The sequence below is a fragment of the Colletes gigas genome, unplaced genomic scaffold (genome assembly GCF_013123115.1).
Source record: "Colletes gigas isolate AHSC1104 unplaced genomic scaffold, ASM1312311v1 Colletes_gigas_Sc00005, whole genome shotgun sequence".
NCBI classification, from domain to species: domain Eukaryota; kingdom Metazoa; phylum Arthropoda; class Insecta; order Hymenoptera; family Colletidae; genus Colletes; species Colletes gigas.
This window is the reverse complement of record NW_025106634.1, coordinates 2966686-2979702: the sequence shown is the minus strand read 5'-3', so window position 1 is coordinate 2979702 and position 13017 is coordinate 2966686.

The following is a 13017-nucleotide window of genomic DNA, read 5'->3' as shown; positions in this document are numbered from 1 at the left end:
GCGCCTATTTTCCATTTTTTTCCACCGCCCCCGGTGGCATCGAAATCCTTGGACTCGTCGAGAATTCGCGCACCGGGGAACATCCAAGTGGCTCGCGGATTTCTAGGGCTGCCGGATTTCTTTTCTCGAAATTTCACGCGATCCTTTCGCACCGAAGGGATGTTCTCGCGTTGAATGCACTGACCGACTTCTAGCGTAAAGGTTTTTCGTTTTTCTTTTTCGAACCTGTGAATGGCGCGATGTGGACAAGTTGATTTATCGCTAGCTTTTAAAATTTCGTCGCCGAAAATATGGACGCTCTATGCAATATATGAAAAAGAGTCGGAAAGTAAAAAGACATTTTTGTTTTACACCGAAAGCCTGTGTGTGCTCGAAGTATATAAAGTTTTTAACTTATATCGCGTTCCTGTCTAAGCTCTAATAAATTCTGTGTTACTTATTGCCGACCAGGGTTCTATAGAATACATAAGACTCTTTATCGAGCTCAGATACGCAGAATCGTGACAAATAATCGTTCGATAACCTCAATGAGTCTGCTTTGTGCTCGAAGGTACACACGATACTGTAAGAGGGATCAATTTGGATAAGATAAAAACAGTTATTGTCATTTGTATTTTTGGACCTCGATCGGCCATGGTATCATCCAGTCTTTCAAACAACAATTCGTAGTGATAATGTCTGACCATTATCTACTTATTGCGTCGCGTCGTCGTTTAAACATAGGAAATCTTTGTTTCGAGGATTCGATAAACATTTTATATCTGACCTGATAATTCCACTTCTCCTTACACATATTTCACAATTTTTCCGCCATCGTTCTAAAAGTTTTTCCTCTGGAATAACAATAATCGATACGAAAGTCTTACTATACTCAATCCGCGTATTCAAGGCTTCCTCGATGTAAACGACTAAGGTTCTTAGAAACATGTGATTCTTTCGTGATACTAATGAACCTTCCTGGCAACAGAGTTTGTATACTGTTCCATTTTATGTAACGATTCCATTTGTAGGTTTTTAGCAAACCATTACATTTTGGTATATTTGAAACTAATATAGTATTACCAGAAATTCTATAGAAATCGCGAGAAGCAAATAGAATGATCTTGGACATTTTTCCATCTGGAATGGCCATCCGTTCCACTGTGCGTTGGTATACGAAGGATGTGCTTCAAACGGAACATCCCTAAAGGATTAGGTCGAGGCATCAACGTATCTGGAAACAAAAACAGTCGCCGTCAGCGTAGCCGGGAGCAGTGTCACCTGAAATTCCTCGTGGAATCCAGTGGCGAGCGTCGCCGAGTCGCAGATGGTGACGTTATACGTTTGAAAACATTGGGTCTGTGCGAGCATCCGCGTGGCCTGGCCGTTCCTCGCCGCGGTTCCCGTGGGATTTAACGAGGGATGGCCAGGATCTAAGCTATACCCCCGGAGAAACGTCCGGGATATAGGAAATACAGGGCCGTCGATCTCCCGGCGCGAAGCAAAGCCCGCGAGCTTACCCGTCTAAGCTCCTCTCAGCGACTAGCGCGGCCATCTTTCGCGCTCGAGATGGCTTCGGACCCCCAACAATATTTCTCATATTCGTGCCACGGCGTGGAAATCCAGGAAACCTTGAATACTAGCTAGTAAGACATTCGTATCGACCGTACGACGCGATCGGCGAGGTTTGCTCAGAGTTCGAAAGTAAAACGAAGAACCTTGCCGCGTTAGGTTCGTTCGATGATCTTTCCTCGGGAGGGGGCGACTCGCATATGTATGCGTTCGTTTCCCCGAAATCGGAGGATGCACGTCGAGAGACAAAGAATACAGTTTTCGACTTTTAAGTTTTCAATGTTCGTGAAATTTATTCCGAAGTTGCCCAGAAACGTCGACGAGTTCGTGGAATATCGAGCATCGCCACGGAGCCGTTCCGGTGATTCCCCTGCCGCGACGAACGTTTCCGTCGACCGCCCTAAATGCAGGTCGAAAGAGTTCCCGCTCGTTCCATTCGAACGGGATTGAAATTTTTCTGGGAACAAACCTCTGTCCATCTTCTGATTATTCGACCGTATCCGTAATACGATTCAATTTTATCATTATACAAATTATCTTTCGGAGGCCGCAAGCGAAATGTCTTCTTCCGCGCAATCGATGCTCCGTTTTATTCCGAGCTCCGTTCCCAAGACGCTTCGAAACACCGAGTTCGTGGAATATCGAGCAACGTCGTTCTAAATGCAGGTCAAAAGAGCTCGTTTCTGGTCTTTTCCACCGGCGGAATTTTCGTGCCTGGCGTACACGCACGGGAAGAGAGAGCGCGGATATCTTTCCGGGGCCGTGAGTCATGCAGCGCACGTCGACAGACCGTTTCCCAATATATTTCAGGTATGCAAAGCGTTTTCCACGATAAGATATTTCAATATTGACGCCCTGTCAGTATTTACCAGGCGGCGCGAGAGATTAGGCGAGCAGTCGGTACATATTTGTACGAGTTTCACTTTGCGTGATTGTGCTCGCTCTCTCTCGTCGGCCATCGTCGGCGAAACGCCAAAGAGAGACGCACTTTGACGGCCGCCAGCCGATTTTGATAACGTTTCGTAACGCGGACCAAAGGTTCGTCGGCTATCGTCATTTCCGATAGACTTAACAGGCTCGAATTCGATCGACACGTTCGATTCTCGGCGACGAAGTTTGCTCGAACGATTAAAACAAACAATCGGACGACGAACGTGTTCGGAGCAGCCGGGGTCAAACATGATCGCGGAGGAATTTGCATAGGGTAACGTTAAGAGTCCCGCTGGCCCTAGACACGTTCGTTCTCGCGGTGTCTTTGTCATTATTCTGGCTTAATTTTTAAATTGTAAAACTTCTTTTATCTCACGAAGAAACTTTTATTTTATTCTCCGTGTCTGCTTTCTGCATTCTACTGTCATCGCGTGACAATCGTGTTAACCCTCGCAAGACACATTCGGCTCGACGACTCAGAAAAGGTCCCCGAGGGAGTAACACGAGCATAGTAGATCGAGTATTGGTGATGAAAGCTGAAAACGAGACTCGTATAACAAACATGGCTGTAAAATTAAAAGTACGACGGATCAGACCTCAAAATTTAAGTTAGGATACTAACATTTTACGACTAGTTCCTTGACAAATAACATAGATAAAAAGTACACGTATCAAATAGGATTTATATTAAAATAGAAGGAAAATGTCACTGTCAAGGAACTCGAAGAGAGGCTGTGTCCTCGAGGAAATCTAAATGGAGAAGAGGCTGGATCAACGTTCTCCCACCGCAGGGACCTTCTCTAACTTACGAGGCTCTGCAAACATACGTCTCGATTAACCGCGGCCTTTAAATTATAAACAATGCCATGCTGCTTCGCACAGTTTTTCGCGAGGTGGTACAATCGTGATTAATATTTAGTGTTACTTTTACCTTGACGGAGGAACAGTTTCTATTCCACGGTCGGGACAATAAAAGAAAATTATAGAGAGTACGCGTCAGTTTTACCGTGGCCGGTGCAATTACGTGACCCGCGAGCGATAAAGTCAGAGAACAGCTTAAACGTCTCTCACGCAATCAGTTTAGTTAGAGCCGTGTCGTTCGCGTTGGTAACGGTGGCTGGTGGCCGCCATTAATGCAACGCAATTAGTGGTTACACGCTTACCGGCGGTCCTACCGTCGCGGGTTCAATCTCTTCTCCGTAAAATTACGTTTTCTCCGTCGCGGCATCCTTTCCAGAATACCAGAATTCATCGGGAAGCCAGTATCAAGGACGGTAATTTCATTTCGGTACGTCAATCGGGTCCGCGGAATTTCGAAGCGTTCTGCGATGATCAAAGTTAATACATTTCGTTAATCTCGCGCGTCGGAGGCCGGCAATTTTCATTTGCCCGTCTGTTTACGGAAATTGAAGAACGCCACGGCGATTAATATAACGCATCGAATGAAACGATTTGTAAAATACGCGAGCCCCGCGTAAGGACGAAATCAAATTTTCGAAATTGAGGCGCGATTACCGTCCGTTAGCCGCGTCGTTCGTTTCATTTCAACGGGATCAATTTTTCCAATCATCGCGATGGTATTTATTAATACAATTATTGTTATATCGGAATAATACCTTACTTTTCATAGACCGATTGTTCCCGTCGATAAACGGGATAAAGTTTCACCGCTGTCGAAGAGATCCGGACGAACACAACGATTGAACGCGTTGGAAACGATCGTCCGGCGAAAAGTGGTGGGAAATTTTGACTCTTAAAAGCCGGGCGTCGATCCAAACCTTTGCATAGTTGATCCGAGTTTCCTCGTCGGTACTCTTGAGCGCGGTCTGGCGACATTCTACAGCTCGGCCGCGTACGTGTATCCCCGAAGTTGGAATACCTGACCCGGCAGTTTGTTTGGAGGGCAAAGGCGTCGACAGGGGACCACCGACGCGCAAAGGTTCGCGCGTCGAAGCTCGGAGGGCGCGAGGAGGACGACAAACCGGGAAAGAGTACGAAGAAGAGTGACGGTGGCGAGGTTCGCGTGTTCCTTCGCATTCTTCGAGGAGGAACTGGCAAGGACACGTTCCAACGACCCTTACGATATACCGTGGACGCGGTGCAATATGTATGCCCGCATTATCTATCCTAGACTACGCGAGTTTCCGAAGTCAGCCGTCCGTCGGGGCCAAAGGTCGTAGCACCGGCCAGCGACTTTGATTATAGCGTCAGATTTCCGCGGAGAAAATTGAGAGGTACAATAAGCTATGCTCGTTCAGGGTTTTCTGTTCCCGGCAAAGACGTACCGAAGGAACGCCGGCGCGAGTAATATTTATTACTGGGAGGCACCGGGACTGCTCCGAACCACATGTTTTGCGGAACGTTTTATCGAACGTCCGTACGGAACGTTGTCCGTGGAATCAATGTTACATGAAGAGGATACGCTGCCTTGTTAACTCGATCTCCTCCGACGAGCTTTTTACCAAGCGAAACGACAGGTTACCTTGATACAAAGGGTGCTCGAATCGTGGCGTGCTGCGAAATCATGGTGCGATTAAGAATAGACCGGGAGAAAAGTATCTGGAAGTTACGGAGTTATCGATTCGAAAAGAAAGCTTACTTATTTCTCCATATTTGATCCGAGTATCCGGTGGCGTGTCTTCACGGAAGAGTGAATTTTAAGAGAATGTAGAGATCTTTCAAATTTATCGATCGTTACAAGTTATCGTCGTATACGTAAGAAGTATTTAAAGCGAACGTGTTCTAACAATTTTTTATTTTACTAATTTATCAATTTCTGATAGTACCGTCTGGACTGTGCGTGCAGAGCTATATTCCTCTGATGAATAATTCATGGACTCACGCTGACATGGCTCCGTTTCTTTTTTACTCTTTAATGCATAAATGATTCTTTTTCCAATTTCAAACTGAAATGTAAAAGTTTCTGACAAATGCATTCATTCGAGGGGAGCCTTGTATTTATTTAATAATGCCCACGTACCTTATAAGGAAACAAGAATATCAAATAGCAGCAATTTTGTTCTTAGATTGGAAAGTGAAAACTTTATCTGTAGGAAAATGAAATAGAGTAAAATTTAATTAATAAAACGATACGTCAAAATCACCTTGGGTGAATTTGGTACCCATTGAGGTTTAAGATCAACGTTCCATACATTTCAATAAGTTCTAAGGTTTGTTCCGGTGACTTTCGTTGCAATACTACGCAGAAGTTTCCTTAGTGTTCTCGGTACACTTGTAGTGGCGAATAATACTTGGTGTACAGACAATGTTCGCCAGATGCGGCGGAAAATCATAGCCCAGTCGCGTTTCATTGTCGAAACAAGATGTTCATAACGCGTGGACGAGCAAAAGCAGCTGGTCTGGGTCAGTATTTAGTATGCGTTATTAAACTTCAAAGCTCGACTTGGGTGTTCTGTCTCAACTGCGATTCAACGTTTTATTCGTCCGGCTTCGTTTATTCTCGTGGCTTTATTTCGTTTAAACGGTTGCTAATTGTATATTTATTCCCCAGTAGCAAAGAAACATCCAAATTTCCTCGCACTTTGTCGGTAACTTTAGTTCGCGAATATCGTTGCAATATTTTCCGAACATTGGAAAGTTCTCAAAGGAAGTTCGATTTGTGTTTCGTTTCAAGGCGCGTATCTTACGCAACTCGGCCAATCGATACGTAGAATCGTAACGTTAATGGAGCACTATAAACGCTTTACAAGAACGCACACTTTCGGTGTACCGTGTACCCGCCCTTTCCACACGCGTGCGTTATACCTCAAAGTGGCTCTTTATTGTCCCGCGATAAACGGTCCATAAAGCCGTAAACGCGATAAAACTGTGTACGATTCACGTGCACGGTATAAATAGTCACGAAGGTTCTTTCACCGCGGAACGAAAATACGTTCGCACCCATGCAAACGTACCAATCTCTCGCGACGTTTCGCCGTGCTTAAATCAACAGTCTAGCCGGTTGTACGGTCGTTCGTGGACATTCTTTTTCTCTAGACTTAACTTAGATGCTCGCAAAGAAAGCCGGCCGTATCGTTCGTCCGTTCGTGCCGCGGCCAGATACCAGCCGGATCGAAAAGCAAACGGAACGTTGCGAAAGTTCGTGTTAGATCGAAAACGCGTACTTTGAAACCTAGTGGAAAGGATCTCTGGGTCGAGTGGTGTCGATAGCTGCCAATATTGATTCTATTGCATGCGAGTTATTTACAAGTTAGACGAGACGTGAAATCGTTCGTTTGCGGGACAAGCTTAGCTTACACTAATACCACGCTATTAGTACGAGTTAGGTTCCAGACTATCGCCGTAATAGATACTGCCTGTACAAATTTTAACGGCATTTCGTTGCGTAAATTGTCTGCCTCGGACGATAGTGTTGCGCGTCTGTAAATGACGAAGTTCGCTCTTCAAACTTCGCTGAATCGTGCCCTTTATATTACAAGTACACAGACAAATTGTACAAATTTGTTTCCTTTTTAACACGGTGAAAAAACCTGTCACCCATATATGGGCGACGCGACGATCAAAGCGTTAAACGAAGAATACGAGCGAGCGTGAGCTTAAAATTGATCGCATTAACGGCAATAAACGTTCACCGAATCAATCAGTCATCCTGAACGCGGCAAGATTCGGAACGTCGACCGGCTGGTTAAAATTCGCCTGCCGCGATAAGTCGAAGACGAAAAAACCGGGCCTCGGAGCGTGTCGGATGCGGCGATCTCCGAAATCGTTCTGACACTAATGTATGCGGGCATCCCAAAACAAGACGCTTGCATTCTTATACGGTTGCACGCTCGTCGCGCGAGATTTTCACGGTGGACGTGCGCCGCGTTGGATGGAACGCTGGAGAGGCGTGCAACATTAAAAGGACAGCTTGTAGCGGTACGAATAAAACCGAGACGGCCTCCCTCGGAGGATTTCTCTATTTCCTAGGGATCCGTGGAACAATGCGCGGAAGCAGCCAGCGCCGGACAGAAGTCACGTTGTCTATGGAAACGGTGCGAACGGTGGCAACGGACGCGGGAAAAGAGGCCCTAGCCTCGTGGCACCTGCAACACCTGCTTGTTAGCGGCGCAACTTTCCGCCGAGCGTACCTCGGACTCTCTCGCTGCCTTTCCGTGTGCTCCTCTTTGTGAGGTCCGCGCCTCCCACGTGGCGCGAGTGTCTGCACACCGGCGGCGTGTAAGTACACGGAGTCGTGTAGGTACTCGGTTGCATACGTATGCACGACATCAGGTGGGAACACGACATGCTGCCGCGGCGAGTCGATGCCGAGGTGCACGCGGCGAACTGGCTGCATGCGCGCCACGAGAAACCTGTATTTAATCGAGCCGCGTTCTGGAAAGCGATAGTTTACGCGCGATACGTGTTGCGAAATAGCAAAGGCTCTCTGGTATTATGGGGGCAACTTCTCTCTCTCTCCCTCTCTCCCTTTTATCCGGGAATTTTTGACGGATTAACGCCAAGATTTCAAGTCGAACACGGAGGGGATGATCGAACGAGAGATTACTTTCGTCGAACGATCGCGCGGCTGAGAAATGTGCATCGAACGCTGACAGCGATCGTCTGGATTTCCACTCAAGGGTCCATTTTATGCACGGAAAATTTGTAACTCTCGAGAGATTTATTACCCAGTCACGTCCGCTTTGAATTTTAGAAGAGATTGCCCATCGAGAAAATTATTAGCAAAGAAACTTTCCTAGCGAAATTTCACAGAAGCAAAAGGTCGAGTAATAAAAGGGGTTGGATTTCAGCTGGTAAATTCGTTTCCTTCGTATAGTAATAATCTTCGATCGGATCGAAATTGTACAGTTTGGGGTTACGAGAAGCCCCGCAAATTACTTTATTGCCGACCAGTCATAAACGAGGATTTTGGGTAACCATACGCCAGATGTGCCTGACCCGATCAGCGGGCAATTTTTGTTTTCGCAAGCTGCTTCGAAAATCCCAGGACAATACGCGCGGGGAAGATGTAATCCTCCCTCTCCTACAACTATACCGCTCTGTAAGCAATATTTCATCGCAACCTATAACCACAGATCTATCGAATTAAGCGCGTAACTGGTATTTTTCGAAGCATCCAGGGGTACGTCTACGGTCGACGGTACATCGGTGGCGTTGAGTAAAGTAGAAAACCGTCGCGGGGTTGTACGCGCGGCGAACAAAGAACGGAAGTGCGGGAATCGATGTATGCACTTCCTCCGGGTCGGTTCTATATGCGACTCTGGCCGTGCAGGGCCGTGCATGCGGCGCGTGCGTCACTTATCGCGATTACGCACGCCTGTACGTGTGCGTTTGACGCGCGCGTGTGCGTCGCGTGGAACACGAAACGGAAATCCCCGTACGACGATCTACGCGTACGCGTTCGTCGACTGTGTATCGTGTAGCAAACTTGCCGTACACACACGAACGCTAGCGTAAGTGTGTATACAGAGGCGGTGTTCGCTGTTTAAACGTACCTACGTGCGAACGCGCGGGCAACAAACGCGGCACACGCGACGAACGCCGGCAACATAAAGTCTCCATTTAATATCTTTACGAGAGCCGGCAAAAATGATGAGGTTTCCTGTTTTTTAATAATGTACCCGCGCACACCTGAGCCTCGTAATTCTCGCCTTGGCGCGGCCCTCTTCCTCGCGGAAAAGCTGCCCGCCTTCTGCCCCCTTCTTTTTATCCCTGGCCCCCCACTCCGTCTCTGTCGCGTGCGCCGAGCTCCCCTATTCCCCTTTCCTCCTCCAGCTTAGTTAGTCGCGGTCTTTGCGTGCCCCGGCCTCGTTGTTTTACTCCTCGACCACGGTTTCCTTTCGTCACTCCCTGCTGTTCGCCGGGTCCGCGCTTTTCTCCCTTGCTACTCACCCACGCTGTGGTGCAAGCTGCCGCGTTAAAAAATAAAGACGAATTACAGCGCTCCCTGTGTTCCCGGACCAAACTAACGGTAATATTGTTATTTATGCGTTTATTTATTCAAGGAAACACGAAGGAATATTAGAATAACAGAAAATACATAGCACGGCGTTGATATATTGCTGATTATGTCAACATTAGAATGCATCAATTCGCATTAATTATTTGGTAACCTGTACTAATATTCTAGCTTTCCTCGTGGCTCCACCCCCACTCGGCACACTACTGGCCACCTCAAGACCGTGAATGCGTTTTACTCGATGTTCTTTTCTTGTCGGTGAGCGATGGAAACGCCGCTGCAGTCTCAGGGTTCAACCATAATGCTTCAATCGTTCCCATTACAGCTTGCACCCCTTTCGCACACCCTTCCGTACCCGCGGCAGCAGGTGTTATTGTATTATTCGCCCTCCTCTTGCGGCCAGATTCGCGTTTCGCTCTTCCCTTTTCCAGTCTACCTCCGCCGATTACAGTACGCATTCCGGCGTTTCTTCTCCCCGCCGCGGTTCAACTTCTTCTTTCCGGCGTGCTCGTAGATTTCCCGTCCCTCCTCGTGCGTCTCGTTTCGCGTTCCAGCTCGCGCCACCGGCCCCTCCAACCCCTATCCATCTATCCGGTCTGTGTCTTTTTTCAAACTGAGCTACCTACCGTAGCCCAGCCGCGTTCTCCGCCTGACTTTGCAAATCCTTCGGTAAGCAAGAATCGCGCGTCTGGATCCTCGATGATGTCGTCCTTTTTCCACCGGCGACCCCGTTCCTTGTTCCTTTCGTATCTATTTTCTATCTCCGCGTCGTTCTTTCGCCGGCTGCGTCTCTTTCGACGCCGACTTTCCACCGCGAACTTTCTCCGCGGGCTTTTAAATCGCGAGCGAACTCGAGGGTCGACCGACGAGACGAGATGCCGGGCGAGGGTTGATTTCCGGCGCGTATTTTCCTCTTTTCAGGCAAATCGGGGTGAAAAAGCAACCTCTGGGGAGGGAGGGGGAGGGTGGAGAACGAATTCCTATTGTCGGTACTAACGCGAGCGGAAAATGGTAGTAAATGTTTCAACGAGTGGACAAGCGAACGAAGGATTCCATTCGCGCGGAGGCAACGATACGTGACTCTCGGCTGAGATTGTTATTATTATTGCGGCAAGAGAAATAGAATTTTTCACGATCAACAACAAATTTTCTCCCCTCGACGGATATACACGAAAGCATTGCGTAGCGCCTAATTTTGTATAGGTAGATCTATGGCGATTATATCGTGACTGTGGTAGATACATAAGCCTTCGAGGACCTCTGATTACGGATAAACTTTTCGGTACGAGACGGCCGAAGCGCAAATCGGCCATTACGCTTGCTACGGCACCTGGGTCACTCGGTTGCTACCACTATAATCGCCATCCGTACCGAAAGGGATAATAATATTCTTGCGTTTCGAAATCTCGGACTATTTGTGGATGCTGCAGACGGGAATAGTGGCTCTACGGTAAAGCAGCACTTATTAAAACATAAATTTTAGAAACCATAACGTTGGAATACCTTGAGCGAATGTAGAAACTAAAGGCAAGAACTCTGCTTTCCCTGGGACCGTTTGGTCGTCGTGGAACAAAAGGTCTACTTAAGGGTTAACGACGTTCGACAAAATGGGAATCGGAGGAAAATATAATACCCGAAACAGAAACGCTATTAGCCTCGGCTGCAACAAAGTGGTTGCTACAGTATTAAAGCGAGTAATATGACGTTTATAGATGTCAGCATCACACAACGGCAAAGAGATTGTGCGAAATTCTATTCTCGCTGCAGCCGAGAGGACCGCTTTGAAAGTTCCTACGCGATGGTCGCTGTAAAACGTTGGAACGCGGTTCGCTTCCTCTGATGTCCGATATTACTGGCTGCGTCGGGCGTGTATCCACTCGGCGATAGTAAAAGTGACAAAGGGATTTTCGCGTAAATACAAATGAAGGATTTTCAGCGGACCTTTCGCGAAAGTGGCCGCTCTCGTGAAAGTTGTTTAAATAAAAAGAGGCCCCCCCGGTCGTTGTCGACGGGTGGTTTACGCGTTAACCGAGAATACGTCTGACGCACGATTTGCATCGTTATTTCGTGGCCCTCGACGAAACAGCGGTGAATTAAATGTGAAGTGTGTCCTAATGAAAGGTCGTTTCGCACGCCTCTTTTCGCAGAAAATTAATGAGCGCGTCTATTGACGCATTTTCGCGTTCCGTTGGCAGCGTCCGGCATCGCCGTAAATTTTGACCGCGCCGCGAACCTTCCTTTTTCGGTAGCATTTATCGTAACGATTGCTCGTTCACCGAATAAAATTTACATAACGCTGTCCGGATCGTATAATACGAGGAAAAGGCGAGCGCTCGTTTTTCAACGCGTATCGCTGCAAGCGAAAGATGTAAAAAAATATTAACCGTTCTCGAGTTGGTTACACAGCTCGTTGCGAATTATTTCGAACGAATTTCAAATTTCACGCAGCGATTACTCGACCGTCTTTATCTTATCTGTATTTAACGAATTAGTAAAGAAATAGCCATACAATTTAAATTTTAGTTTGAATCGTATTTGTTAGTTTGCCAGTGAACACAAAATATATAATTTATTAACCACCAGTTCGACCTTTGGTAGCCTGCTGTGACACAGAAACAGGTCTGACTTCAGTAAATGTCGCCTTGGTCAATAATAAACGACGACAGAAAATATTTTTGCGTAGACATGTACCAGCGTTTCTTTCACTCGTCTTCTCTGTTCAGCTTGGTACGTATTTATTATACGCATCGGTTCTCTTCCTGCCTCGCAAGACAAACGGTTCGTAAGAGTAATTCCCAGCGATTTGTCGATGCGTCTTTACTTTTCCTCGAGCGAGAAAATATTATATCGGCCCGATGAGTAATGAAGGGAAACCGCAAACGAGATTGCCAGCACCGCCGTCCTCCCCCAACTTTTCCAAACTAAAAGTTACAGCATCGCATCATCGGTCTGAAAGCATTCGCTTATCACCGAACTCCAAATCCCATGAAAAACGAAAATCAACGGTCTTTATTCTCTACCGAGCGAACCGCGATATTTCACCAAATGTTTCACCGCTGGGCAAAAAGCGAGAGACCGCGGCGCGGCGCGTCGCCGGCAGGCAAACGAAAAACAAAAACCAGGAAATTTCATGTTGCATTATCGCGGGAACGACGCGCTCGTTATTTCCAAAACGTGGACGTGCGTGGTACGTTCGAAATTAAAACCCCAGGAAATTATAAACGAACCGCTGCGACGACGCGATACGAAAGAATTCTCGTACGTTCGCTCGATCGCGATCGTTCCCTCGATCGAAAGGTTCGCGCCAGACAATTTTCTAGGAACATTCGGTCGGTCTGGTATCGACAGAATCGATACGGTATCGTTCCCATCGGTGCTCGCGATCCAGCTGTACGCGTCGTGGTTCGATTAATTAGATTCAACGATCCGAGCTCCGACAACGATAATGATTCTCAGAAATATCCGTCCGGGGTGCGGCGAGGGGTCCATGAATGCGAGCGCACACGTGCTGCCAAATTTTTTTGCAGAAATCTGTCACGGGGCCGGATGAGATTTATCAACGCTGTTGCAAAGTTCGCGCATCATTGGCTAACGGACGGAGGGAGGAAGGGGCAAGG